Source organism: Pongo pygmaeus, chromosome 17 (genome assembly GCF_028885625.2).
Source record: "Pongo pygmaeus isolate AG05252 chromosome 17, NHGRI_mPonPyg2-v2.0_pri, whole genome shotgun sequence".
Classification (NCBI taxonomy): domain Eukaryota; kingdom Metazoa; phylum Chordata; class Mammalia; order Primates; family Hominidae; genus Pongo; species Pongo pygmaeus.
In genome coordinates, this window is record NC_072390.2 from 33405563 (window position 1) to 33415963 (window position 10401).

At 39.7% G+C, this 10401-nt stretch overlaps 1 pseudogene; it reads left to right on the top strand.

Moving 5' to 3' along the window:
• The first annotated feature begins 2453 nt into the window (after nt 1-2453).
• On the top strand, nt 2454-5277 carry LOC129018759 (axin interactor, dorsalization-associated protein-like; annotated as a pseudogene).
• Nucleotides 5278-10401: the final 5124 nt, after the last annotated feature.

Sequence of the window (10401 nt, forward strand, 5' to 3'; positions counted from 1 at the left end):
GATACTATTATTGACTATAACTGAGAGTATTTCCTAAGGAATCAATGAATTTCTGACATTAGATGCCGTCCAACTTGCTGTCCGGCACTAGAAAATGCTTCATGTGAATCATGAGCTTTATGTTTTTTAAGTGTATTGTTCTGTTTAGGAAAGAGAGGAAACAACATTACTTTCATATTTTTACATCTCTGAGCATTTTTTATGTGGGAAAGAATTTTTTCTATAATTGATGCTGGACTGTGCTTTGCTACTAAAAGAATAATTTAACCTCTACTTGGGAAACTAAATTCAGGTCTTCTCTGTTAGTACTTTCTTTGGACGTAGACATACATATTTCAAATAGATGATGATATTAAAAGTAAAGTATCATTTTGCTAGATATTCACTTCATTAAAACTATACACTGATGGCCTGGATGGTCTAGGCTGGTAGTCATTTTATATTGATCAAGAAGCTTTTGTCTCCTGCCATTTCCCTTGGTACTACATATTCTGTGGCTTTTAACAGCTATAGATTGAAACAAAAACACCAACCTCTCAAGACACAAGCTCTGGTCATAAAAACCATAGAAACAAAAGAACTATTATTTAGTAGTAGTATTCAATATATCAAGTGGGAAAAAAAGCTCTGTAATATGATATGAGCCCACTTTTGAAGCTGTAATCTTTAAAGCAGGTAACATATCCTTAACTTCTGTGCTGCAGGTGAAATATTTTTATAATTATTGATACAAATGTAAGCACATTTGAGTTTCACTACTTTTCTACTCCTTATCTAAATGTGTGATGTAACCTTCAAATGTGTCTTTTTTTTTAACCATTTCTTGGGAGGTATAAAACAAATTAATTAAGTACAAATATATATAATTAAGGTAAAACCCATATAGAATAAATTACTTAAAAATTATTTTAATTTATTTTAGTGAATTAGTAAATACAAAAATGATAAAATAAAATTATATTAAATCAAAATTATTTACTAATATTAATTTTGTTCATGTTTATTTAATGCCATATTTTATATAAAAATGAGAAAATCATTCTCAGGAGTTAGCTTTGCTGCTAACCAAAAACCATTTAATGTTTGGTTCCGTATAATAAATAGTGTGCCCCTAAGATTTTATCAACAGAAAAAGCTTTAGACTTGAAGGTGGATATTTATTTCCAGTTCTGGGGTAATAAGGACACTTGGGCAAATTATAATCTGCTTCAACCTAGTTTTCCTTTTTTTAAAAGATGAAAGAATGAGTTTTGAGGACCCATTTAACTCTAAAAACTAAGATACTTGATAAAAATGGATTTGATAGCTACTTAGATCAATGTAGGAAAACTTATTCTTAGGAGCCTATCTGTATCCCTCATTACCTTGTAAATTTTATGAGTGCAAGATTGCGACCTATTTATCTTGGTACACCAGTGACAAATATGATGTCTAGTATGTATCCAGTGCTCCATAATTGCAGAATAAATAATTAATGTCATTGCATCAAAGTTAAAACCAGAAAATAGTGTTCTGTTGTGACTTGCTAAAATAAAAATCTAGAAAAAATGCACATGCAGACACACACACACACACATACACACACACACTTGAACCTTGTTAGAAGACTTACAGGATAACGTGAGAAGTTTCAGATGGCAATTGTTAAGTTAAATCTTAAACACTGTGACATTATAAGTGGTGCAAACATTCAATTAAAGCTATAAAACCCAAACTTATAAGATCGTGTGTAATTTATTTGAAGAAGCAGTGTCTTCTAGCTTGATGCAGATTCTTCTTAAATTACTAATGAGCTAGACCTTTAAAACCACTTGGCAAGATAGTTTTATTGCTTGCTAATCAGGCTGCACATTTTTACAACACACTTGTATGTAAAATTGAAAAACTCAACAACTTTTCAGATATCTGAAAAACAAAGCTCAGCATTTGCCCTTTTCATTGATTCTCTTCTTATCCTTTCTATTTCAAGATAGTTTGTTTGCATTTAGGGTATGTGGATAACACTGGAAATAACACTAGTCTAATTTTTTCTTATAGAAAAGCTTTCATTTGGGCCTTTTATTATGAGTTTAGTCACTTTTCTTATTGTTTCACTGCTAGTGAATATACGTAATGTCTCCCTGTTCTGTGGAAAGTCAAAACACCAAACTATTTGAAAAGACCAATTCAGAATTTAGTACTGCTGTCTTTTCAGGCCCCAATTCCTGTTATTAGATAGGCTGTGGTAAAGTTTTGCTGGGTACAGGGACATCAAGTGGTCCTGTCCCGGGGCCTGTGTTTGCAGTGGCAGATTGAGGGAGCCTGCCCTTGGACCCCAGGGCAGCACACTCTGGCCCCGGCATTAGCTGGTTCAGGTGGGCTGGTCTTGGGCCTCCTAGTGTCCTGCTCCTGGGCCAGCAGTGGCAGCAGTGGGCAGGTTCTCAAGGCCTTGGGCAGTGGGTGTGGTGTGGGTGATGGCAGTAGCAGAGGCTGAACAAACCTCTGGCTCCAACGCTGTCCACACTGGTGCTGGTGTTGGCTGTGATGGGCTGAGAGCCAGTTCCCAGATCATAGGCGGTGGGTGCCAGCTGTGGTGGCAGTGGCAGGTTGGGTGGGCCTGACCTCAGGCCCCTGACAGGAGTGCACAGGTGATACCAGTGGTGGACTCAACTGAGCACCGAGTGGCCCCTAGGTCCCCAGATGGGACAGCATGTTCTGGCACTGGAGGGGCTGAGCTGGCCAGGCAGACCTGACCTTAGGGCCCTCAGTGGTGCATGCAGGGGCTCTGATAGGCAGAGGCAGGGTGATCCCTAGGACCAAGGTGAAATGCAGGGGTGGGGGCAGCAGCAGCTGTGCTGCAGCCCTGCTACCCGTGGAGTGGGGTTGTTTTCAGTGGCAGCAGCCCTAAGCAGGCAGCTGGGGAGCTCACACTTTGGCCCTGGCTATTGTAGCGGCTCCTGTGGGTAGGGGAATTGGTCTTCAGGACATGTGAAAATGCATAGCATCTTCACTGCTGGGGGCAGCGGGGTCAGTGGGGTCTTTGGAATGGCTCATGCTTCAGCCCTGGCTGCAACAGCACCAGCCAGTCACAGCAGGGGCTGCAGGCAGGGAATGTTGATGTGTGGAGGATGTGTGGGGGCAGGACTGTTGAGCCCCCAGGCATGATGCCCTTTGGTGGGAACTGGACTCTCTGTATGCACTGTGCTATTAGGGATGGGGTTGTATCCAGCATGAGAGCCCGCTCTGGGGCAATGCCGTCTTGCGGACTCCAGGCAGTGCCCTGTTAGTCTCTGGGTGGAGGGGCTTCCCTGTGGCTAGGACTGCAGGAGCCTGTGGTGAGAAAGTGGACTGCTGGGATTGCACACTTACTCTATCCTACATTGAGGAGCCCCTCCAGGCTCCCAGCTGATCCAGCCCAGCAGGCTGCCTCAATTCCTTCTTCCTTGCTTTAAGTGTTTCTTGTCACTTCTCTGCTGAATTCCAGTGTTCTCTCAGATGATCTATTCAAAGTGTGATATCTACTCACTATGTTGGTTCTTCTGTGTGGAGGTGGCAGTACCAGATGCCTCTAGTCAGCCATCTTGAAGCCCTTCCTCCTTTTGTACAGTTTTGGCTTTTAAAGTATTTATCCTACATATTAGAAATGTAAGATTAATCAGTAAGCATGGGAAGGAGGAACAATCAAAAACTGAAAGCAGTGTGAAACAAATGAACCTACTATACTGCAAATAAATACCACAATCACACTAAAAAGAAAGAAACAGAGAGAGGAAAAAAAGAAAAGAGTGGTTGCAAATAAGCTTGTGTGGCTCCTTGGAAGGTGGCAGAGTTTGCTATAGTGGTTCCTCCTGGCCCTGTCGATACTGGTGTCAGGCCCAGCCAGGATGGTGCCTGAAAGCCCGCTGGAGTAGGAACAAGAGGGGACAGGGTAAAGAGTGGTCACCTTCGTGACCCAGAGTCTACTACAGCACTGGGGAGCCAGTTTTAGGAGAGGCACCAGCTTTGACTTTTGGAGCTAGCTGGTGGAAGTGATAGATGAGTATCTGATATTAGCAAGACTTCTACAAAAAGAGGCCCAAGCTCAACACGAGAATTCACAGAAGAACAAAAGAAACCCACAGGCAATGTTGCAACATGCTTGGAACTGTGAAGTGCAGCTTTACATTCCACACAGTTTCAAGAAGAACTGAAATTGGAGGACCTGAAGCAACTAGAACTAATCCTAAATAATATTTTTACATATAATAAAGAATTTCCATTTGACATGCAGCCTGTCCCCTTAAAAAGAACTTTAAGAAAAACAGTATTTGGAATTTGAAGAAGATGAAGAACAGGGTGGTGCTGGAGCAGGGTCTCCCGATTCTTTTCCCGCTAGAGTTCCTGGTACGCTACTACTTGTATTAGTCTGTTTTCATACTGCTGATAAAGACGTACCAGAGACTGGGCAATTTACAAAAGAAAGAGGCTTAATTGGACTTACAGTTCCACGTGGCTGAGGAAGCCTCACAATCATGGCAGAAGGCAAGAAGGAGGAAGTCCCGTCTTACACAGATGGCAGCAGCCGAAGAGAGAATGAGGAAGATGCAAAAGCAGAAACCCCTGATAAAATCATCAAATCTCGTGAGACTTATACACTATCACGAGAACAGTATGGGAGAAACCACCCCCATGATTCAATTATCTCCCACCGGGTCCCTCCCACAACATGTGGGAATTATGGGAGTACAATTCAAGATGAGATTTGAGTGGGGACACAGAGCCAAACCACATCACAACTTTAAAGTTGTTATCAGAACCAAGAGCGGTGTTACTCACTACTAGAACTGAGAACATTGGTCTGAAATAAGCTAAGCAGCACATATCACTACTTTATTACCAAAGTTGTTCTCAGAATCAGGAGTGGTGTTACTCACTACTAGAATTGAGAAAATTCGCCTGAAATATGCTATATTACAGTTAGTATCAAGGAGCTGAATGACATAGATTTAAGTACTGTGCAAGATACTTCTGTGGCTTTAAGAAAAGAAGATACATATGTTCATTTTAATGTGAACATTGAGCTGCAGAAGTATATTAAAAAATTAACCAAAGGTGAGGCTCTCTTCTTTAAATTCAAAGACTACAAGCCTACAAAAATGTTTATCAGCACTTCATGGAGATGGATGAAATTAAACCTTGGCCACTTGTAATAGAACTGTACAAAAAACCTACTGACTTTAAAAAATGAAATTGCAATTACAGACCAAGAAACCATTTGATCCTCATTTATTAATACATCAAACTTTGCACAAGGAATGATCCTGACATGAATAACTTGGAACTTTTGTGAATGTTACTACTCATTAGAAACCATCATAGCTCTGTGTATCACATTCACCCTCAGCAGGTAGGAAGCATGCTGTACCCATGCCAGTAGGCCAGAGTTTCCATAAATCTTCTGAAATCTAGGTGAAGGTCCCCAAACCTCAGTTCTTGACTTCTGTGCACCCTCAAGTTCAACACCACGTGGAAACTGCCAAGGGTTGGGGCTTGAACCCTTTGAAACCATGGGCCGAGCTGTACCTTGGCCCCTTTTAACAATGGCTAGAGCAGCTGGGATGCAGGGCACCAAGTCCCTAGGCTGCACACAGCATGGGGACCCTGGATCCTGACCATGAAACCATTTTTTCTTCCTAGGCTTCTGGGTCTGTGATGGGAGGGGTGGCCGTGAAGACCTATGACATGCCCTAGAGACATTTTCCCCATTGTCTTTGGCATTAACATTTGGCTCTTTGTTACTTATGTGAATTTCTGCAGCCAGCTAGAATTTCTTCTTAAAAAATGGGTTTTTCTTTTCTACTGCGTTGTTCAGGCTGTGAATTTTCTGAACTTTTAAGCTCTGTTTCTCTTTTAAAATGGAATGCTTTTAACCGCACCCAAGTCACCTTTTGAATAGTTTGTTGCTTAGAAATTTCTTCCACCAGATGCCCTATATTATCTCTCTCAAGTTCAATGTTCCACAAAACTCTAGGGCAGGGCAAAATGCCACCAGTCTCTTTGCTAAAACATAACAAGAGTCACCTTTGCTCCAGTTCCCAACAAGTTCCTCATCTCCATCTGAGACCACCTCAGCCTGGACCTTATTGTTTATATCACTATCAGCGTTTTTATCAAAGTCATTCAACAAGTCTCTAGGAGGTTCCAACTTTTCTACATTTTCCTGTCTTCTTCTGAGCCCTCTAAACTGTTCCAACCTCTGCCTGATACCCAGTTCCAAAGTTGCTTCCACATTTTCAGGTATCTTTTCAGCAATGCCCCACTCTACTGGTACCAATTTACTGTATTAATCCGTTTTCATGCTGCTGATAAAGACATAGCCAAGACTGGGAAGAAAAAGAGGTTTAATTGGACTTACCAGTTTCACATGGCTGGGGAGGCCTCAGAATCATGGCACTACTTACATGGCAGTAGCAAGATATAATGAGAAAGACGCAAAAGTGGAAACCCCCGATAAAGCCATCAGATCTTGTGAGACTTATTCCCTACCATGAGAATGGTATGGGGGAAACAGCCATCATGATTCAAATTATCTCCCACCAGACCCCTCCCACAACATGTGGGAATTATGGGAGTACAATTCAAGATGAGATTTGGGTGGGGACACAGCCAAACAATAATACATGTGAACCACATAAAGCTGCATCTGTTGCCCAGAGTGCCTTTTAATGGGAGAGTCCATTTACACATTTACAATTGATTACAAATTTACAAATTTAGATTGTGATCTATTCGCTTTCAATTCTGCCCTATATTTTTAACTTTATTTTTTGGTCTGGATTTATAGTTTTGTCTTTCCTCCTTTTCCTTTTTTCTTTCCTTTGACTTGAAATCCATTTCCATCCACATTCCATTCTGTTTTATTCTTTAAGTTGTTACTCTACAAGTTTTAGTTTGAATATTTAGCTTAGATTCTAGCCTTAGTAACTAGGTTTGTTCACTTCTCAAATAGTACAAACGACCCAGTACAAAGACCTGCTTTGCCAGTTGGTGTCCAAGGACATCTGTGGTTTATTTATTGAGAAAACCAGAATTGCCAAACTGTTTTGAGGAATCCCCAGTTCAAATCAACTGCCACATTATGATATCAGGGGATTCAGGAGACACCTATCAAACTGATGTCTGAAGTCATTAATAAAGAGTTGCTTCATTATTTCCAACTAAATATGAAAGAAGACTGCAATCAAAGATTTTGAAAACGTTGTGAGGCCCAGTCAGAATGTGAGAACAAAAAGAGTTTGGGGGTGATGAGCAGGAGAGGCCAGGAGGCACAACTAAGTGAGAGAAACAGAATCAGAAAGAGGGGACCAACACAAGAAAAGCAGACTTTATTGACAGCACACTTTGCCCAAGCAGTTTTCACAGAGATTTTGGAATCAAAAGCTTGAGGAAAAATGGGCTGGGCATGGTGGCTCATGCCTGTAATCCCAGCACTTTGGGAGGCCGAGGTGGGCAGATCACATGAGGTCAGGAGTTTGAGACCAGCCTGGCCAACATGGTGAAACCCCATCTCTACTAAAAATACAAAATTAGCCGGACATGGTGGTGGGCTCCTGTAATTGCAGCTACTCAGAGCGAGAAGAGTCTCAAAAAAAAAAAAAAAGCTTGAGGGAAAGTGAAATTGTAAGAAGTGGTTAATGTTTTCATAAATTAACCCTAACCCAGAAATGTTAACAAATTACTTTTTGTTGCTTTTGTAAAATCCAAGTGACGTGTAACTGTCACTGGTGACAGGCAGATTTGGTCAGCAGTCTCCTTGGGGTCAGCTCATAAATTTCTTTTTTTGTTTAGAAGTTCTCGAAATGGGTGCAGAGGAAATGTCAGATCACAGGTACAATTAGAAAATAAAAACAACTTCTGTTAATAACAAAAGATAAGTTTTAAAATGTTACCACCACTATTGCTAGACCTTTTAAAGTAAACTATTTGAACCTATGTTAGTTTTCAAGGTAGAAGCTACTCAGGGATGATTTTTTATAGCAATAAGCGGGAGATTTTTTTAATGAATGTCACTGTGACTTACAGTTGTATTCATTTTTACCTTAGAAAAATATTGAAAGAATGAAATTATGTATGACTAGGGACATTTACATTTCCGGTAGAGGTTTCTATAAAGCAGATTCCATAATGTGTAAAGGAACAGGATTTGTTATAATATATTTAAGCAAAGATCAATTTTTGCTGCTTCTATCTTGACTAAATAAAGACAGTTGGATTTTCTACCTCAGAGAGGCATTAGAAAGTCTAATTTGCAGGATATTTGTGATAATGACCTGGGAAATGAAATGATAACTGTCGGGCCACTGGCAGTTTTTTTAGATCTACCATTTTACTTCTGACATCCTACTTACTAGAAATGAAGAGATTTTCTTTTAAAAGTTCCTATGCAAGGGCCGGGCATGGTGGCTTACACCTATAATCCCAGCATTTTGAGAGGCCAAGGTGGGTGAATCACCTGAGGTCAGGAGTTCGAGACCAGCCTGACCAATATGTTGAAATCCCGCCTCTACTAAAAATAAAAAATTAGCCAGGCATGGTGGCATGCACCTGTAATCTCAGCTACTCGCAAGGCTGAGACAGGAGAATTGCTTGAACCCGGGAGGCAGAGGTTGCGGTGAGCCAAGATTGCGCCATTGCACTCCAGCTTGGGCAACAAGAGCAAAACTCTGTCTCAAAAAAAAAAAAAAAAAAGTTCCTATGCAAGAACTTCACTATTTCATTAAATTAATCAGGTAAATGTAATGGAATAAATGCTTGCAAACAAGCTTGTCATAATTTAGGATCTAAGGTTATTAATCGATATTAAGTATCTGGGCAATTTCCAATTTAAGAATTATAAAAAACATTTTTAAAAAAATGTTCTTATTAAAGGTAAAGTATCTTTGTCTAATTCAAAGCTTATTTAAGGGTTATATATGAAATAAGGTAAAGAAATCAGGAAATAAGAGATGTCAAGAAAGTTAAAGATGTGAAGTAGTATTTCTGGTAAAAAAGAAAAATAATTTTATATAAGAAAGAACCTTGTGTGGTAAATTTTTGTCCTAAGATAAAAATAATGAGTTTGTTCAAGAAAGAGGGATATTTAAGACAAAACAGTCTAAACATGCTGTGAATGAACTATATAAGTTGTAATAAGGTTAGTAAGAAGGACTTCTTAAAGGATGTAATGTAAATGAATCGTTCAATTTTGTAGATTGGTATCATTCAGCTTCTTTAAAATAACCACTTTAAGGACAAAATTCTTAACCTTAAATGCTACAGAATGTAAGAGCTTGTTTGAATTAATGCAGGTTGCACAGCTCATTACTGAACAATCTCTGAGTATATGCTGCCAAATGCACAGGGGGTTATTCCTGAGAAAGCAATCGGCCTTGTGGGCCAGGTAATGCCATTATAAGATCTGTTTTCCCTGAGAAGGGGACTGCCCAGCTCTCCTATAAAATACCAAGTGAATTATCCAAGATGAAGCAGTTAATATGTTTCATACGTAAGCCATGTTGGACTAGCCTTATGATAACTGGGATATCCTCCCACCAAATAATGTCTATTACCTGGGTCTTGGTAAATTTGGGGGTTAAGGGAGCCCCTTTTACATGGCTGCCCCTCCCACAGAATCATAGGTCTGTTTAAGAAGCCTTATCAAATCTGTTGTCCCTCATAGGTCTTACAGATGCAATTCCCTGCGGGGGACCCAAACCCTTTTCACCAGAAATGGTAAAATGGCCTGGGGGCTAAAAAAAAATGCTTCCTGGGACCAGAATATAAAAACATACAGGTTAATAGAATTATAAAATGTAAGATGTTTAAATAAGCTTTATGAAAGGTAGTTGTAACCCCTTTTACCTAAATGTCTTTTGAAAATGGGTACTATATCTAACTGTGGGATGTTTTCCCCTTTCTAGTACTATAAAACTGAAGACATGTCAATCTGCTCATGTAAATCTTCCACTGCATAACCTTTTGTGTGGAGCATTTATAGGGGCTGATGGCAAAAATTGTGAGTACTTTTCAATAACAACGACTGAGCTAGAGAAGTTCTACTTGATGGGGCATTTACTGCCTTGCTTTAACTGATGCTACTCCTATACTAATAGAATTAATATTTTCCAAAAAGTTCCATGCTAAAATAAAAATGGTTTACATAGAATCTTGCTACCTAATAAGCAGAGAGCCTTTTTCCTAGGACTAATTGTAAGAAGCTGCTAAATTCTATAGTGCCTAACAGCTCTCAATGAGCTGCTTGTTTGTAAATAAAATTTCCAAGATAAAACACCTTGTCTTAAAAGCTGCTGCTCTGTTTAAAGGAAGGTCAGGAAAATCTTTTTCTTTTAAGTTATTTGGGTAAAGTATGTTTTTGTAAGCAAATTTACCTTTCTGGGTTCTCCA